The 19,578-nt window shown below is 43.0% G+C and overlaps 1 protein-coding gene across 29 annotated transcripts in view; it reads left to right on the top strand.

Annotated features, from left to right (window-relative positions):
• MTSS1 (MTSS I-BAR domain containing 1) overlaps positions 1–19,578 on the top strand; it is a 161,004-nt gene that overhangs the window by 68,395 nt on the left and 73,031 nt on the right. Inside the window, exons 1-2 of one of the 29 annotated variants that reach the window (XM_086337139.1) lie at positions 6,104–6,269; positions 7,184–7,259. The exons of 26 other annotated variants lie outside the window; for them this stretch is intronic. The gene's annotated coding sequence lies outside the window, so the exon portion shown is untranslated. Of the gene's footprint in view, positions 1–6,103; positions 6,270–6,760; positions 6,779–7,024; positions 7,260–19,578 lie in introns of those variants that run through there. 2 more of the 29 variants (XM_086337141.1, XM_086337140.1) reach the window with 2 other exon arrangements.

Below are 19,578 nucleotides of genomic sequence, written 5' to 3'. Positions count from 1 at the left end.
TAATTTATAAATGTGCCTTGAATTTACAGATGCTGTTCATCACCATGGAAAATGGCAGAGACTGAGGGCTAGGTGGGAACTTTTGCTTCTGTTATGCTTTGCAAGACAGTGAATCTTTGCTAACGATGCATTTCTTTTAAATGAAGACTGGATGGGAGAAGAGGGTCAAATGCTTAAAAATAGGTTAATAATTCATCTGGCCAAGATTCTCTTCCTCAGGGTCTTGTTGGCAACTGTCCTCAGAAATGCCTCAGGACTGTCCTTTCTTTCTTTGGAGTTGAGCCTGCTATTAGCTGGCCAGTTAGTGATGCTGATATACCTCATTACCCTCATGTAGGGGAGTGGTAAGATATTTCCAGAAGCATCCGCCCAGCACTGGGTGCTCTGGAATGTAAATAACCTGAGACGTGGCTGCTTTGCCTGAATCTGTGATAGGAAAGAGGCCTTTTTTTTTTTTGTAGCCAAAGCCTCCATCTGCCTCCCAATGGGCACTCAGGGAATCAGTGAGTTAAGATTTTTTAGTTTTCACCATTCTTCCAGGGTAGTGAAGAGCATACTCATTGGAATAGACTCTGATGCTGGGAAAGATTGAGGGCAAGAGGAGAAGGGGGTGACAGAGGATGAAATGGTTGCATGGCATCTCTGACTCAATGGACATGAGTTTGAGCAAACTCAGGGAGATAGAGAAGGCCAGGGAAGCCTGGCATGCTGCAGTCCATGGGGTTATGGAGAGTCAGACACAACTTAGCAGCTCTTCTAGAGGTTCTGTGGACTGTAGAATTTCCCCATCATTGTCACAGATGTTGTCACTCACATTGTCACTCACATTGTCACTCACAACATACGTGTTGTGAGTCCTAGGAGGAAAAGGAGTATTTTATGCAAGTAATGTTATGAAGACCTGTTCTGTACTTTTTTAAAGATAGCATGTGTCATGGGTAGACCTAAAGATGATCATAGCAAGTAAAGTAAGTCAGACAAAGAAAGACAGATGTCACATATATTACTCATATTTGGAATCTAATCTTAAAAACTGATACAAATGAACTTATTTACAGACTCACAGATTTTTAAAACAAACCTATGGTTACCAAAGGGGAGATGTGGTTGGGATGGGGAATAAATTGGGAGTTTGGAATTAGCGTCCTCACACTACTATATATATAATAGACAGTCAACAAGGACCTAGTATATAGCACAGGGAACTCTATTCAGTATTCTGTAATAATCTAGATGGGCAAAGAATTTGAAAAAGAGTGAATATACGTGTATATATATAACAGAATCACTTTGCTAAATCACACCTGAAATTAACACAACATTAGAAATCAACTGTACTCCAATAAAATAAAAAAAAAAAAGCACATATCTCTCTTCCCTGATGTTCTACCTACATAGTTGTAATGAATAAAAACTTATAAAAGACAAAGCTTGTGGAAAGTTATTAGCTGGCCATTTTGTTTCAAGGTGGTGGACTAAACCACACAGTATACTTGGCATAACTTTGAGCCAAAGCCTTTCTGTACTGTCTCAGTTGTCACTGCACAGAGGACTGCTGTGTTAGAAGCCCCAACGCCAGTTTTTACCCCCTTGTTGGCATAGGGAACCAGTCTGGACTTCCTGTCAGGTCCACCTTTCTGAATCCCTACTCATCTCCCCCCGCGCCCCCCCCCCCCCACTCACATCTGCCTTGTACTTGTGCCCCATCTGGGCATTCCAAATAAAGGCCAGCCCTCATGTGTCTGGGCACAGGACTGAATATGTCTTGGCTTTAAATCAGTCACTTCTTTTGCCGTGCCATGTGGCTTGCAGGATCTTAGCTCCCTGACTAGGAATTGACCCCATGTCTCCTGCAGAAGACAATGGCACCCGACTCCAGTACTCTTGCCTGGTAAATCCCATGGACAGAGCAGCCTGGTGGGCTGCGGTCCATGGGGTCGGGAAGATTCAGACACGACTGAGTGACTTCACTTTCACTTTTCACTTTCATGCACTGGGGAAGGAAATGGCAACCCACTCCAGTGTTCTTGCCTGGAGAATCCCAGGGACAGCGGAGCCTGGTGGGCTGCCATCTGTGGGGTTGCACAGAGTCGGACACGACTGAAGCGACTTAGCAGCAGCAGCTCCTGCAGTGGAAGCACAGAGTCCTAATGACTGGACTGTAAGGGAAGTCCCCAGTCACTCCCTTTTGAATGTTGCCCCCAAAGGGACAGATAGCTTGGAATACAGGTGGTCCAGGTGAGGCAGAGGTGTGAATAAGATTGCAGAGGTTAACTCCTCACAGGTATTTCCCACAAAGGCAGAACTTCAGGGTGTTTTAGGTGGTTATTCATTAAAGCAGAACCCATGGGGTCGATGTTTGGAAGCACTTTTGATGACAAATATTATAGCTTCCTATCCATTTTTGAAAGATACAAAGGTTCACTGTCTCACTGTATCCATTGGCGGTGGAAGGAGGAACTGGGTGTGTCTTAAAGGCCCCTAGACAAGAGAAATACTGCTTGTTTTGTACTTTTAAGAGGAATGCTTGTTGTGCATGTAATTATCCTTCTTTTTTTTTTTCCTTTATGCTAGTCCTCATATTCCAGTTAAGGGTGGGAGGGGGAACATTGGACTGAATTGGTGAAACTTGAATTTCCTACATCTCAGAAATTTAGGGCTTATTCGGAGGAAGCAGAGCTGTGCTGCCTTCTAAAACAGTTTTGGTCTTAAATTATGTGTAGACTACAGATGTGCTTGAGTGTTAGGTCGCTTCAGTAATGTCTGACTCTTTGCAACCCCATGGACTACAGCCCTCCGGGCTCCTCTGTCCATGGGATTCTCCAGGCAAGAATACTTGGGTGGGTTGCTGTGCCCTTCTCTAGGGGATCTTCCCAACCCAGGATCGAACCCAGATCTCCCACGTGGCAGGCAGACTCTTTACCGTCTGAGCCACCAGGGAAGCCCTTGTGCATGTAGGAATGCCAACAGACCATGGTGTAGAACTGCCCTGTCCCATACTGTAGCCACTGGCCACGTCTGGCTGTTGAGCACTTGGAAATGTGACTAGTCTCGATGGAGATGTACTTTCCAGTGGAAATCACACATTGGATTTCAAAGACTTATGGGAAATAAAAAGAATTAAAATAGCTCTTTAATAATTTGTATGTTAGTTTCATAGTGAAATGACAATATTGTAGATAGGTTACATAAAATATATTAAAATTATTTTTTCCCATCTCTTTTATGTTAATGTGGTTACTAGAAATTTGAAAATGTGGGTAGGAAATTAGAATGGGTATTCTCTGGGTCTCATCCAGTTATTAAAGAGTTTATGACTGGGTAAACAGAAGGGGAGGGAAAATGAGAAGGAACCCCCAGGGGTGGTTGAAATGGGTGGAATATGCAGGAAAGGGCTTCAGAGGCAGTTGGCGGTTAGATGAGTTTTGAAGTTGGGGAGTGAAGATTCTTCAGGGGAAAGGAATCTGCATGGGGCTCCCCCTGACGGATAAGGCAGGGCCCACCCTCTGCCCCGGAGGAGGAAGGAGGGTCTGGGAGTCAGCACAAAAGAAGCTGTCCCTCTAGGATGGCACGTGCAGCAGCTTGGAGATGAGAAAGCTGAAACCCAGAAATAGGGCATCACTGGTCCCCTAATCTGGGGATCAGGGTGACCCAAGCCCAGTGATTTTCCTGTCCCCGTGCCCCTCGGTGATGTAGCACGTTCTTCCTGAGTGAGGGGTTTTTCCTGCTGGCTTTCGGTGGGGACTGTGCCACCCAGTGGGGACTCGGGTCCCAGAACAGCTGAAAATGACAGCTTTGCTTCTGAAGGTTTTCACATTGTTCTTTATCTGGCCTGTGGTTTCAGAAATGAGCCCTTCTGCAGTCAGGAATCGTCAGGGGCCTTTATTTAGAGGGCAGAACCCTAGAGACATGTTTTTAATGTGACGTGTTCCCAACTGTAGTCACGTCTGGCCAAAAAATGCCAGCGAGGACCATGTTTAGTAGCTCAAAGCAGGCAGAGCCGTTCGATATTGCTTCTGTGAGCATGGTATGTGCGTGTGTGACAAAGGCTCTTCAAGCGGGCGTGCCACGCTCAAGTTCTCATTTTAGACTCACACGCGTGACCGATGGGTGCTATCAGTTTGCTCTGTGGCATGTTATCAGCTTAAGCCAGATGTCCTTTGGAAAAAGGCTCCTGTTGCCTGGTGCTTTTATACCACCTGAGAGCTGGCCTTTCTTAACTCATAATTTTATATTTTTAATTTATTTAAAAAGTTTTTTGATGGGAATCATTTTAAAGTCTTTATTGAATTTATTATAAATATTGCTACTGGTTTATATTTTGGTTTTTTGGCCCCAAAGCATGTGGGATTGTAGCTCCCCGACCAGGGATTGAACCCACAGCCCTTGCTTTTGAAAGGTGATGTCTTAACCACTGGACCTCCAGGCAAGTCCCCTTGGATCATAATTTTTAAAGTTGCCATAGGCGTGTTTGGGGAATGATTTATGAATGAGAAGGCAGAACTGGTCCAAAGATTTGGGTTTAAGTCAGATAGATTCGATTCAGCAGATAACAGTGGCCAGCGTTTAGTGGACTTGTACTTAGTGTCAAGCGCTGTCCTGGGCAGTCTTTGTGTATTAATTCACTTAGGCCTTATGGTGACCCTGTGTGCTAGATTAATGTTATTTCCATTTCACAGAGGAATGAACTTGGGCAGAGAGAGGTATATTGACATGCCCAAAGTCGAAGGCTAGTAGATGGAAAAGCTGGAGTTTGAATCTAGGTCCTAAGCAATGAACTGGTCACCTGTGTTAACTCTCAACGTCTTGCTGGGCCTCGAGATGGATATGGAGTGGTGAACAAGTCTGATAGATGAGACTTTGCTGCCAGGTCATACTGAATTTCTGAGCCTCAGTTATCCCAACTCTAATACTGGTACCTAAACTCTGCCCTCCCTACCTCATGAGATGTGTTTTGTAGCCTCCATTGCCCTGTGTCATATTAGTGTTTGGAGGCAGTCTCAGGTGGTTGAAGGCTGTGTGCGTGCATGGCTTTGGTTTGCAAACATCAGAGAAGATGGAGTGGAAATGGGAGGGCAGGAGAGAGGGTGGAGGAGAGGCTCCCGGGATGTGGTCATGATGTGGTCGTGTTGGGCACTCAGCTGGCCCCGTATTCCTGATGATCTGGTTCCCTGACGTCGCCGTGTGCTCTGGCCGGAGTCACACCCCTCAGCGTGAAGCAACAGGAGATTGATTTCACAGCCCTTTAAAATGCCACCTCCTTGCCGCTCTGGCAGGCCCGCAGCGTGCTTTGGTCACCCTCTGGGTATCCGCTCTTCCACTTGCCGCCTGTTAATAAGGTTACACACGCAGTGTTTGAGGATGGACTCTGGGCTGCTGGCTAAGTCTTGGATCCGGAGGGTGGCCTTCCATTTTGTATTGGAGTCCACCCTCAAACAGTTCACAGTATTTTCCTTCAAACACAAGAACAGAATCGAGAGCCTTTAACTTTCTGTGACTCAGCAAAGAGCATTGCACCCTTTCCTTGGATTATAGTGCTCTGAGTCCGTGATCCTTTCGAGATCACGGTGAGAAGCGCCTTCGTGACTCATAGAAGTGAGTTGCTCTCGGTGATTCACATTTAGCACTAAATTCTTACCCCAGGAGCCCTGGTGTGGGTCATTAGTATGGATAGAGTTGAAGAACCAGGCCTGGTTCTAGGGGCTTTTTATATATGCCTTCATGTCTGAGCCTCACAACAGCCTTGTAAAGCCGGTATCGCAGCCCTAATTGTAAGGCAGAGGAACTGCGGCCTGCCAGTGTCATGTGGTCTCAAAAGCTGGTGAGAAGCAGGGCCCCCAGCCCTCTGTCCACACCAGAGCATTGTTTAGGTGAGGGCTGCTTCCTGCTGATAATGATATGTATATCCTAGAGGTTTAAATGCTTTGTGCCAGTTACGGGAGACTTTTTCTGTAAAGGCTACAGGGTAAATAGTTCAGACTTTGAGAGCGTCTCTGTCGCAGCTGCTCAACTCTGCCATTGTTGAGTGAAAGCAGCCAAAGGCAATAGGTAATTGGGTGGGCCTGGCTCTGTTTCAATAAAACTTTATTTAACTAAAACAGGCAGTGGGCCAGATTTGGCCTGCGGGGTGTGATCTACCAACTCTTGACTTAAGGTTTTTGGCTGAACGGAAATAGCTATTATTATTAGGACTATTATTTCCTGACTTTTTGGAAGAAGGACAACAGATGAGCTCACCAAAGACAGAAAGGGTCACTTTTTTTTTGGAGGTAATTAAATCACGATCCGTTCTTACTTGGGGGGCTTCTCACAGAGTCTGGATATTGTAGAAGCTGCATGAGGTCTGGCTGTATGCACCCCACGGCTTGGTGAATGCAGACATGGAACCCACGGGTGTTGGATAAATTAGGCATTTTTCATCTTGGTGTATTCACAGCTTTTTCACATCTGTTTCGTGGTAGGCCCTGCAGCCTTGGAGTCTCACTTAATCTCACTGACTTTGCATTGAAATACCTCTGGGCGTACCTGCAGTTTGGGTGGAGGGTGGCTTCTGCTTCCTGCCTCTTGAATCTGACACCAGGGTGTTGGGTGGCTGCTGGACATCCTTTGGAAATGCCCCTGAACTTCCCACCAGCTTTGGTGCCAGGGCCCCCGACCTTTCCGAGTTAACGTATTATCTGAAAATGGATGCACGCGTATGGGTGCTAGTCTCCTCACCTGGCTGAGGAGCTCAATGAGCTGCTTTTGTGGGCCCGAGGAGCTCAAGGAGGAGGACGAGGTGAGTGTCCAGGGAGGCTGTGCAGTCTCTGTCTGGTGCTGCTTGGTGTGTATCAGGTTTTTTAAGCAATTTTTCATGGCGTGGCCCGACTGCTAAAATGGCAGAAAGTCACTGTCAGGGGTGACCTAATGAGCCCATGGTGGGTGCTTTGAAATACTTAAAAACAAACAAAGCCCCAAACTAAACAGTGTCAACAACAAAACCCTCTCGCCTGGATCTCTCCCCCACCCCCACGCAGCAGCGCAGCATCTCTGAATCGGCTCTGGGAGCTCCTCTGCGTTCTTTTATCCTCAGTGTTTTCCTCTGTTTGTAAGAGGCTTTGAGATGCTGGGATGGGGTGAGTCTTGGCCCTCTTGATTTCAGATGTTAATAAAGAACCTGATGGTCCATGCCTACCTTAAATAGGATTCTAGCCCTGAAGGAAGAAGTCTGCTTCGGTCCTGTAACCCACCTGGTTGCCTTCCTGTTCTTGAAACGTAAGGTGAGTTGGAGACAATTATTTCCAAGATGGAGGTCTCTGGAGTCATGTCCCATCATCTGGGATGGATTGGGTCACACCAGAGACCTGTGAGTGACTCCAGGAGCTCTCATTTATCCTCTGGTTTTAGGCAGAGGAGTTCTAGATTTCCATGCCCATGACCTTAGCCTTGATCCTGGGTTCTGTTATCAGAGATGTGACCACATAGTTATATTTCAAAAAGCTGGAATTGTCCTATTTTCTACCCCTGACCAGCTACAACACTAGGAATAAGTGAGAAATTATTTTGTAGTACTTTTGAAATTAGTTAAAAACATGATAATGAGGGTAGAAGGAATGGGAACACTTCAAAAGGCACACACACCAACTCATTTTTGCTTATTAGAGCTCACTTTATTAAAGATAAAAACTGGTAAACATGAAACTTTGATGTCTAATAAAAGCCCAAAGCAAATTGTTATACAAAGGTCCCAGAATCTTGGCTGTATCCAAACAAATTACATAATATGTACATAAATAGTATGAATTTGTAGTTTGAGTAGTTCTTGAAGATGTAGGTAAAGTTCTTTTATTTTAAAAAAGTCTGTGAAATGCAGCAGATTATTTTTAACCATGTAGATAGCTATTAGCTATCATCCAGTAGGTAATATAACATGTTTATTTAGTGAAAATAAGTGAAAATTTCCTTTAAGGTACTGGGTAATAGCTGTCTAATAGTTCTTTTCAATCTGAAAGGTTTAAAAACTGGGGGGCATTTAGTCTTTTAGAGCATTTTGAAAATCTTATTTCTGTGGCATCCAAATACTGCATACGATTTTTCTCAGTAGTAGTTAAAGTTTTGAGGGATCTTGCCGTTGGATTTCTTGCAGGTTGTCTGAATTATCAAAGTATGGATTTAACTTGCTTTTAAAAACCAGTGGATGTGTAAGAGATGTCTTATCTAAAGATAATTTGAGAAACTCCAGTACTTATTCTTTGTGATCCAGGAAAATATGTTTAGAAGCTTCAAAAACTTTTCTAGTATCTGTTTATTTATTCCATTTATTTACAAAGAAATGCTGATTGATGACAGCTATATTTAGTATGCATTTTCCAGGTCATAAACTGTTTAATATGTAATTGACTAGAGATGAGATGACCCATCCATTAGGTTAAAGGACTAAAGCTTGTGAGCTCAGCCTTAGTAATATTACCTTGGGAGAAAGGAAAGAAAATACAGGAGAAAATGAATTCCTGGTTTCCTGAAGGAGCTGAAACAAGATATCCCAGGACTGCCTCTAAAAAATGAATTAAATGTAATTTTAAAAAACCTCCACTGTCCATTAAGTGTATTTAAAGTACTTAACATTACTTTTTCTAAGTTAACCCTGGAGAGAGGGGGAGACATATAGCAGGCTTGATTGGGATTCATTTGCCTTTAGCTGCCTTAGCAGCTCCTGGTGGTACCACAATCTCTTTGAAATCAAGTGAGGTTCATTGACCTTTCCGACCCAAAAGAGCAAAGGTCATTGTGTTACCACCTGGGCTGAGGGAGAAGGAAGCTGGGGTTTTGTCTGTTGGGGAACATGGACAACTATTTCCATTGAAGGCTTAGAAGCGCTCAGAATAGTAAGATGCGTGTGGTCATTATTGCTTTCTGGGCACTCATGATAAGGGGTTGAAGTCAAAGGCCTAGGCTTGAAATTAGAAGTCATGGGGAGCTGTAACAGAGAAAATGAGATTTGGGGAAAATAGTTAAAAAACAAAACAATCTGGTAAAGGGGTATGCTTTCCACTTGAGATTTCACAGTGGATACATGTTATTGTAGTTGCTCTCAGATAAGTGTCTGGGGTTCTTGTGGGGAAGAATAATTCCACCAGCCACCTTGTGTGTATGGGACCCCCTGTTTTGTTGTGTTCACGGAAAGACGTATTTTGACTAATGTGAGGGGGTCTCTGAGTCAGGTGAATTTTTTTGACTTTTGGGTCTCCAGTACTTATCACACTGCCAGACTAATGGTCAACCCCCACTAGATGCTTATGGTTAAATGACTGTGCATGACATGCCTAACTTTATCCATCTTATCTAGCCAGAGCCATCCTCAAAAATGACTCAAGGAGCGGACACATTTCCACAAAACATTTTAAGTCCTTTTATATTAATAGTTGGACTTCCCTGGTGGCTCAGACCATAAAGCATCTGCCTACAATGCGGGAGATCTGGGTTCGATCCCTGGGTCGGGAAGATCCCCTGGAGAAGGAAATGGCAATCCACTCCAGTACTATTGCCTGGAAAATCCCATGGACAGAGGAGCCTGGTAGGCTACAGCCCATGGGATCTCAAAGAGTCGGACAGTTACCAGGTCATAAATGGATGACTTCAGTTTCCTCATCCCCCTCTTTGAAATTATCTCCTGGTCGCTCCATAAGTTTCTGTCCATAATGTTCAGATGTCAAAGCCATGCTCACAGCAAGGCAGGTTTTTGTTTTCCTCATTTTGACTTTCACTTGTTAAAATTAGGTCTGGGAAACACCTCACTGGCTGCTCAATTGACACCAGGTGGAGACAGTAGGTAAATGTTTAGACATCAGTACTGTTTAACAAAGTTGGAGACTTAAGTGTAATTTCGTTTTTCCTTCCCCTTATGAAAAAGATTAATTATGTTTATGTGATGCTAAAATTAAATTTTGGTAATATGTGAAAGTCAGACAGTTTGGAACTCAAATAGTGAATATATCAAGATTCTGCTCTTTATGATTGTTGTGTTATGAACAAATGTATGCATTTGTGAACAATTTTGTTAATTAGAACTTCTTAGCGAGTGAGTGTTCTGCCACCGTCGGCCACTCTGGTGCTGGCAGTGGGTCTCAGGGACTTTGGAGGACAAAGATGATTTCATCTGTAGCTGAGATCAAAGAAGACAGAGATAAGGTTGCCAGGGAAACCAAAATACTGCAGAATTAACGTGCTACTTATGCATTTCAATGTGGTTTGTGGTTTGGGAGCTCCCGCCCACACACACACACAAATGATGATACATATGTGGAAAGGGGTGATGCCCATGTGCCTAGGTCTTCAAGGAAATGACCCCAGGCTTAGTATAGCTCAAACTGTGGGCCTCAGGGGATCATATTCTGTGCCCTGTTTCTGTGTGCTCGAGCATCAGCTACTAATGGTGTCCTTCCAGTTGGTTTTCATGAAAATACACTGTGGGATCTCTCTTTCAGTACTTTCTCTCCATCCCACACACACACTTCACAAACCTTTTTTTTAAGCTTATACTTTATTTATAGTTATTATAAAATATTGCCTATATAGCCATGTTATACAATAAATGTACCCCTGTGGCTTATGTAAATAGTTTGCACTTCTGAATCTTCTACCCCTGTATTGCCCCCCCTTCTCTCTCCCACAAACTTAGTAACGTTCTTCTTGATTTTTAAAATAAATTCTTTGTACAGAATTTTAAAAACAGGAAGCAGTCTTCCTCTTACAAATGTATAAAAATAACCTGTAATTTCGCCATCTGGAAATACCTAACATAATATTTTGTTGTACTTCTAATATTTTCCATAAATATGGATATACATATATACATGCATATGTGTATAATTTAACTGTGTGAATGCATACTATTTTAAATATATTTATATATTACATATAAAGTCTCTAAGTTTGGGGCACAGGTTTTAATTTTTAAATTATATATATTGTGATAATTCTGGGCCACAGAAACATTAACACATGTGAACATACAACTGTTTCTGTAGCCATTTCCTGGCTGTTAGTTGTACCCTTCTTGTTTCTAGGGATCCGGTATTATAAATGATGCCACAGCAAGCATTCCTGGGCATCTTTCTGCGTATCTTATTTCCCTAGGTTAGAGTCCTAAGGTTGAATTACTGAGTCAGGGCACAAGCATTTTTAAGGCTTTTGTTCTGTAATGCCAGATGCTTCTTTTGGAAGGATTTGGCAAGATACCTCCCTACTGGATGGTGGGTGAGCTGTCTGAATAGGTTTTACTATCCCCATTTCACAGATGAGTACACTGAGGCTTAGAGAAACAGAGGCTAATGACTGTTTTCATATTTTCTTTAAGTTACAATGAAGACAAGTAAGGCTGCCTTAAGAGATTCATATTTCCAGATTGGGTGGGTTAATGCGTATGTTACTAGCTGAGAAAATACTGGGTATTTTAAAGCTTAGTGAGACCCACATGGGTTGTTGGAAGAAGACGGGAATTAGCTGAAACTGTTGGAGAAGGGTAAGCTGCCTTTGGCTACTGTTTAAAATTGAGATGTTTTTCTCCCCAGAATGTAGTGTCCCCTCCCAAGGTGTTTTGGGTATGTCTCGTTAGCACTTTGAACTTTTGTTTAAAAAAAGTCTACAGAGTTGGTGAAAGCCTTATTTGCAGTGGTTGATTCATTAAAAAAAAAACTTAAGATGTGTTGAGCTCAGGGCTTTCCCTTCTGCCTGTGTTTTCATTCATATCACTTCCACCATGGAAAGTATGTGTTCCGCACCTGTTTCATTTCAGAGCTTAAGCATCCTTCCAGTTAACTGTGCATTTTATGCAATGCTGAGTACTTGAAACCAAGCCACATGGTTGTCCTTCTGGAACTACTTTCTGTTTCAGACTTGCTGTTTATTGACAACGAAAGGTGAATAATTTATCTTTTCACTGAATTTAGTTGTCTGTACTTTAATCTGCCCTTTGGAAAAAAGTCACATGCATTCTATGTATCCTCATTCTCAATAACTACAATTGGAAGGAAGAGGGAAAAAAGATCTGTCCACCAGTGAGCCAGTTCTTTTGTTTAACATCTGGAACTTATACTTTCTTTTATTTTCTTTTTGAAGGTGCAGATGATTTGTTTAAATTAATAGATTTAACCTGTTTACTAGATACAAAATAAATATGCAAAAATCAAGTTGAATTTCTGTATTCCAGCAAACAATAGAAAAATAAATTTTAAGATAATTTTAAATAATATCCAAAATATGACATTTATGGGAATAACCAGAATGAAATAGGGCAATCTTTCATGAAAATATCCTCGTAAATTTATGGAATGCGTGATTGATACTTTCTGAACTTTTTTCTGCTTGCCTCTCTTCCTTTTATCTGTGTCCATGTTGTTGATAAAATTAGAACTCATCTTCTGGTGGGGAAAACTCTCCTTCAGGATATAGCTTCTTGATTCATATATTGGGACCGTTTGAGCCAAAGAAGTTACAAAAACGAAGGGATTTTAAAGTTCTGCCACCAATCCAGTTGTCTACCCGGCTGTCCTTTCTATCTGTCCATCTGTCCGTCCTTCCATCCATCCCTCCCTCCCTCCCTCTGCAGTGCTTTCCCCTTTGAAGCGTGTTGCCAGGCTCCGAGGGGGAGAAGTACACAGGCAGAGAAGGAGCTCATGTGTATTGAACATTTCTATGTTCCAAGGCCGGGGCTGGATGCTTTCCATCTATTCTTACTGAATTTTTGCAGCAGCTGCAAGAGAGACACTTTTGACCACTTGTTAGGGGGCTCAGAGAGGTCCTGGGACTTGCTAAGGTCGTGGTTCTTTGGACCCGTGTTTGTTGGGTCTCAGCATTCCTCCTGCTCTAGTACTGTTCTGCTTTCTCATGGAATCCTCTAGTGTTTGTCCCATGGTGCTTACAGGTGCGTGTGACAGATCCTGTCTTCACTGGCCTCCAGTGGGCCGGCTGGCCAGAGGTGCTGCCCTCTGTGCCTCCCTGTTGCCCTCGGTGGGGTTGTGATTGCCCCTTCTCTGTGCCCGACCATGTCTGCCTCCTCCAGACCAATTCTCTGCTTCCTGCTTAATTGTACTTTATCCCCCAAAGTTCTTGCTATTTCTAATTATGTCATTGAATGACATATATTAACGGACACAATCTTGAGTATGAAGAGAACTTGTTTTTCTGAAAACTCCATTGTGTGTTTTGGAAAGACTTGAAAAACAACTTACTAAAAAAAAAAAAATCCTGGTGTTTTAGATGTGGTTGAGCTGCATTGGTATAAATTAAGAGGGGGCATGGTGGTGGTTAAAATCTAGAAGGATTCTTCTCTTTTCAAGTAGTACGGCTCTCCTTAAAGGAACCTGAAATCAGACATTGCAGGGTGTGGTTTTTTTTGCTAGAAAGATCACAGACCTCCCGTTCAGCAGATCTTTACGTGAAAGGAAAGACCTTCGCCCTTTATCATAAGATTGAGGAATGAATGTTTTAAGGAAAGACCTTCGCCCTTTATCATAAGATTGAGGAATGAATGTTTTAAGTCAAAGTAAATTATTTAAGGGGTGTATATGTAGTTTCTGAGTCCTTTCCTGCTCTGAATTCTTAAAATAATCAAGCAACCATCTCATCAGACAGGACAGTTTTTCCACTGACCCAGAGTGGCTGCATTACCTCGCATCACTTCTGGTTGATTGGTGGGGAATAGGCGTGAGATGGTGAAAGAACAGTGAGGGGGCTGCCTGGGAGTCTAGAGAGCAGGGTTCTTACCCAGAGTGACCAGTTGTGAGACCTAAGGGAAACCACTCAGTTTCTTCATCTGTAAAATGGGATGAACAGCTCTTGCCCAGCACTGCAGTTGAGGAGCATCCAGCTAGTCAATGGTATATGTGAAAGTGCCTTTTCACATAGTGTTAAAAAAAAGAAAAAGTGTTAGGCTCTCAGTGGTGTCCGACTCTTTGCGACCCCATGGACTGTAGCCTGCCAGGCTCCTCTGTTCATGGGATTTCCCAGGCAAGAATATTGGAGTGGGTTGTCATTCCCTTCTCCAGGGGACCTTCCTGATCCAGGGATCGAACCCTCATCTCCTGCACTGCAGGCAGATTCTTTACCATCTGAGCCACCAGGGAATCCCTTCAACATAGTAGATGCTCATAAACATGATAGGCTTATTGTATTGCTCTGTCTTTATAATGTTTATCTTATTCACTATTATGTTTATTAGTTTTGAGGGGAAGAAGTTTAGCAGAAATCTGGTTCAGTTAGGCTTCCCAGATCCCAAGTTTATGAACATTTAGACATAACGGTCTTAACGCTGCATAGAAAAGAACTCTATAGGGCAAGTGAATACTATCAAAGATTGTCTATTTAACAGCATCTGCTCTTAATGGCACTTTGGAGAAGTTTATTTACACAGTTTCATTGTGAGAATTTTTTATCTTCATTAAAACAAGTTTCTAGGATTTCTGCTTGCCAACACCTTTTAACTTAGCTCATTTCTATATATACATTTGAAAAATGAAGTCTTTTTTTTGTTGTTGTTAAAATGTATGATTCACTTTGTTGTACAGCAGAAACTAACACAACTTCGTAAAGCAATCATACTCAAAGATTTTAAAAATGTGTAGTTAATACACTCATTTGTATTGCCAGTTCAGCTTTTTGATGAATTCAAAGTGGCCTTCCCAGTTAATTAAAATTCTTTACCTCGTGGGGGCTGTTTCTGTGTTTTGAAAATGATTTATCATTTGTTTGCTTTTAACATTAAAACAATAATTATTAGTGATTAAGAAAAGCATCATTGTCCTCTCCTACTCATTCTTTTGTGGCCTCAGGGTCCTTATCACCCTCCTGCGTCCTGACTGAACTGGCAGGAAATAACGTCTATGAGGGGAGTTAATCTAAAAACTCCTAGGTTATTATGAGGGAGACATTTGGGGGATATTTCAGCTTCATGCTTGAATGGTGGTAATTAGCTCTGTGGCCCTTTCTGTGCTCTTGGAGCCCCAGGGAGACCAGAACTGCCCTGAGGATGTGGGGACAGCAGGTGTCTGCTTATCCCATCACGGACCCTGCAGTTTCCTGACAGTGCTCCAAAGGGCACGGATCTCTGCCAGGGAAGGAACTTTGGAAATGGAATGTCCGAGTGTGATCTTTTTTCCTGTTTCAGACAGGACTCTTCTCCTTCCAAGCTTGTTTTTGGATGCCTGGAGCTTCCTTTGAAGCTCGGTCCAGCAACGTTACTTAGTGCTACGGGGGCGGGGGGGGGGGGCCAGTTTGGGGTTGTGGATTTGATCACAAAGGCTTGCGTGCAGCTTCTTAACTGTCTTCTCCATTGATAGAAGGGCAGCAGTATTCAAGCTTTAAACCATTTGTAGTCATGACATTTGAACTTTCCTTGGGTTTTTCTAAGGTTAAAAATATATGTATGATTAACATCTTTTTTAGATTTACAGTGGAAGGCTACATTCTCTGACTTAAAGGATGATAACCATAAAGCAGTCACTGTCTTCTGCCATAAAAATATACAGGAATCACAGAATTTCATAAGAGACCTTGTTGGGGAAGTTCCTCAGGCCATTTTTATTATGCGCAGTAAGACTTGGGAAGGACCATCCTAAGTCCCAACTGAAATTAATCTAACTTCTCTGTAAATTCCCAAACTTGTTTTACCTCCTTAATTTATCTAACTTGTGTCTTAAGTCTTCTATGAGAGCAGACTTTCTTTGAGGGCAAGTTTAGGCTGATTTGGTTTCATATTCATTCCCGTAGCAGCTACCCTGGGCTCGGTAGGTATTTGTATGAAATGAACGAATGAACAAGTGCTTGCATCCACAGTGTAGCTATTGAAACCCAGCTCTTTAAACTTTTAGAGGCAGATCACCCCTTCACTTAAAGACTCATCGGGAGAACACTGCTTTGGGTGAAGACTCTGAGGCCCAAATGTGACATAGGAATTCCATTCCTGCCAGGATGTGAATGGAAATGACCACCTGTTTCCTACAGGGCCCAGCGTGAAACAGCAGCTGGGCTAAGGCCAAGGGTTTGCAAATGCTCTAACCCCCTTGTGCCTGCAGTTCTACAAGTGTTCAGTGCTCATCTTCCGGTACCACATTCCCCCCGCCCTGCCCCACCAGCTCATTCGCATTAGAGCCCTGTCCTCTGCTTCTGTCTCAGGAGAACTGCTTCCTTGGGCTTTTATCCACCCACTCCAGCCCTCTCGGACATCTTAGCCCTGTGCATCCCTCATTTGGGATTGCCTGTTAGTGAACATATCTCTTATTGTCACCATCCTAAACCTCTCTTGATTCTATTTGCTTCTGTAGTTACCATCCCATTTCCCTGTTCTATTGCATTTCATAGGATATTTACTTGGGAGGGATTAGGTTAATAAATTCATTTAAAAATCTAACCACCTTAATCTGAACTCTGTTTTGAGGGAGCAGGATGACTCCTTAGAAAAGCAGAAGCAAATGTACTTGCTTCAGAGTAGACAGTCCTGAGCCTGGTACTTACTTCTGTAGTCTTAGCAGGACTGTGGTTTCCTGGTCTTTGGGATAAATGTCTAATTCTCTGGTTTGTCGTGATATCAGAGTAGGGGATGGTACCGGGCATGTAAGGTACAGGGCACACAGCAGAAGATTAAAACCTCCTTCCTGATGAGGGAAGGGATAATTAGGGTGTTCGGGATCAACATGTACAGCTGCTCTGTTTGAAATGGACGACCAACAAGGATCTACTGTGTAGCACAGGGAACTCTGCTCAATGCTCTGTGGCAGCCTGAAGGGGAGGGGAGTTTGGGGGAGAATGGATACAAGTATACATATGGCTGAGCCCCTTTGCTCTTGAGAGAGCCAATTCTTAGGCAGATTGATAAGAAGTTCAGGGGTCCCCAAGGGGAGAGGGGTCTGGAATTCTCAAGGAGGAAGAAAGGACAAACTTTTTTCCCTCTCCATTCCTTAGGATTATATAACAATAATGTATCCTGCTTGAGGACGATCTCTGGAAAAAAACCTTCTGGCTAATCCTGTTATCTTAAAATGTAAATTATGGGGGTGGGTCTAGTGAGGTCTTTACAACCTCCAGACATTCTTTTGATTCACTGTAATAACTAATTAGAGAGCATATAATTCCATGGCTAACACTAGCAAGGGGGTACTCTTTCTGCCCCCTTCTGATGCCTATGTCAGAAGCTTGCTCTATCTCCTTTATACTTTAATAAAACTTTATTACACAAAAGCTCTGAGCCATCAAGCCTCGTCTCTGGCCCTGAATTGAATTCTCCTCCCCCGGAGGCCAAGAATCCCGGCGTCTTTTCATGTATCAGCAACAACCTTTCACTCTCCACCTGAAACTATCACAACATTGTTAATCAGCTATACTCCAGTATAAAATAAAAAGTTAAAAGAAATATAAAAGATCCTTCCTTAGCCATTTCCATGCACACCAGAGCAAAGTCTCTTCTTAGTTCCAAGTTTTATACCTTTGAATTTTTAAATGATGTAAACAAGTCCTGAAAGGTATGAGATCGGTAGAGTCAGTTGCCATTGGCAAATGCTGACTGTTGGGTCTGCTAAAGAGACTCTGAGGCCATCACGTAAGATCAGGATGGGTCAAGGAGTCCCACGTGCCAAGATGTGAAACAGCTGCCTCTCCAGAGCGCCCTCCCCAAGAGTGCTGGCGTTCAGAGGGATTGGTTGTGCAGGAAGCTCGGAGACTCCATCTACGAGCTCTGAGTGACAGCTGGGTGTGTGTTTCCTCAGCGAGGATCATGAGGACTCAGTGATCACAGCTAAAGGAACAGGGAGGACTCTCGGGCAAACAAAGCTTAATTTGTCATAGCTGTCAGAATGATCGTGTCACACTGGCTGCCCTCTGGAAAACTTTGTGGAGGTAAGCTCCCTGAGTTAATAACCTTTGTGACAGTTTCCTTGCATTTGGAGTCTCAAAACATGTTTAATAAAAAAAGAAAGAAATCTCTCTAGCATAATTCCACAGTGATCAGAGAACAGACTGTATGATTTTAGTGCCTTTAGACCGTGACATTTTTGCACCTTGTTTTATGTCCCTGGATATGTTCCAGTGTCTCCTAGTTTATAGTCTATGGGAACTTGAATAGAATTTGCATCCTACTGTTAGGTGAAGATTGTATAAATCTTAATTGTGTTGAATTGGTTCACAGTGCTTTTCAGATCTACTGGATCCTCCTACTTCTCTGTATATTCATTCTATTAATTTTTGAGAGTTTAATATTGAACTCCAACTAAAAACTTAATTTATCTACTTAAATATTGTAATATATAGTGGAACTATATATTATTGTTATATATAGTTATATAAAGAGGACAGAATGCCAAAGAATTGATGCCTTTGAACTGTGGTGCTGGAGAAGACTCCTGAAAGTCCCTTGGACAGCAAGGAGATCAAACCAGTCAATCTTAAGGGAAATCAACCCTGAATAGTCACTGGAAGGACAGATGCTGAAGCTGAAGCTCCAGTATTTTGGTCATCTGATGCTAACAGACGACTCATTGAAAAAGTCCCTGATGCTGGGAAAGATTGAGGGCAGAAGGGGAAGAGGGCGTCAGAGGATGAGACGGCTGAACGGCATCACTGATGCAACGAGCATGAACTTGGGCAAACTCCGGGAGATGGTGAGGGACAGGGAGGCCTGGCGTGCTGCAGTCCATTGGGTCGCAAAGAGTCGGACATGACCGGGGAACTGAACAACAACATAATATAGTAGTTATATGTAACTATTGTTCTGTATTTTCCAAGTCTCTGGTAAATGTGTTATCATATTTTCATAATTTAAAAAATTAAAAGAGGGGAAAAAAACGAAATCTGGCAATAACTGCAAATAAACCCAGGAACCTGTGTCTGAGGCCGCTTTGGCTGCTGTGTCATAGCCCAAGAGGCCTGGCAAACAGACCCTCTCACCTTTGTGTTCAGGGCCTTCCTTGGAGACTTTTCAGTACTTGGTGTATGCACAGGGCATTTATTCAATATTTGGCCTAGGTGAGACTGTTTAGACAAGATAAACTTTCTCATTATTTTGTTGAGCAACCAGGTGGAAAACATGATAGCAATCGAACAAGAGTGAAATCAGGGTCATAAAATAAGTGGAGTCCACCTCGAATTAGGGCTATTCCAGTACAGACAGGAACAGCTAGGACATCTAAGAGCAGTGATTGAGCACTCACTGTCTCCTGGGTCTTGCATTGCTTTGGAAGGTGTAAAGATGAGTAAACCACTCTGTCCAGCCTCAAGCAGCTTAGCATAGCAGATGGGGGCTAACCCACAAGAGGTGATGGTGATAAGGACTTTGCTGTGCTCTGGCTGGAGGGAGATGGAGGATTTTTAAAGGAACAGAGGTGTTAGGGCCTTTGGCTGGGCTGTGTCAAGTGTTTCACTTTTCTCTATTTACATGTAAATTTATAGCTGAGCTTTTTAGAAAAGAAGCTCCAAGTATTCCAAAATATTGGGGCCCACAGCCATATTCCTGGGTTGTTAAAAACCAAACCAGACAGCCAACCACCACCACCACCAGCCGACCCCAGATCTGTTGTCTCAGGGTACTCCAGAAGGCTGGGAGTGGGCGGTAAT

Source organism: Bos grunniens, chromosome 14 (assembly GCF_055505025.1).
Source record: "Bos grunniens cultivar Pamir isolate PY7600 chromosome 14, Bosgru_T2T1.0, whole genome shotgun sequence".
Classification (NCBI taxonomy): Eukaryota; Metazoa; Chordata; class Mammalia; order Artiodactyla; family Bovidae; genus Bos; species Bos grunniens.
Note: the sequence above shows the minus strand (reverse complement) of the source record. Positions and strands in the feature narration are given on the sequence as shown.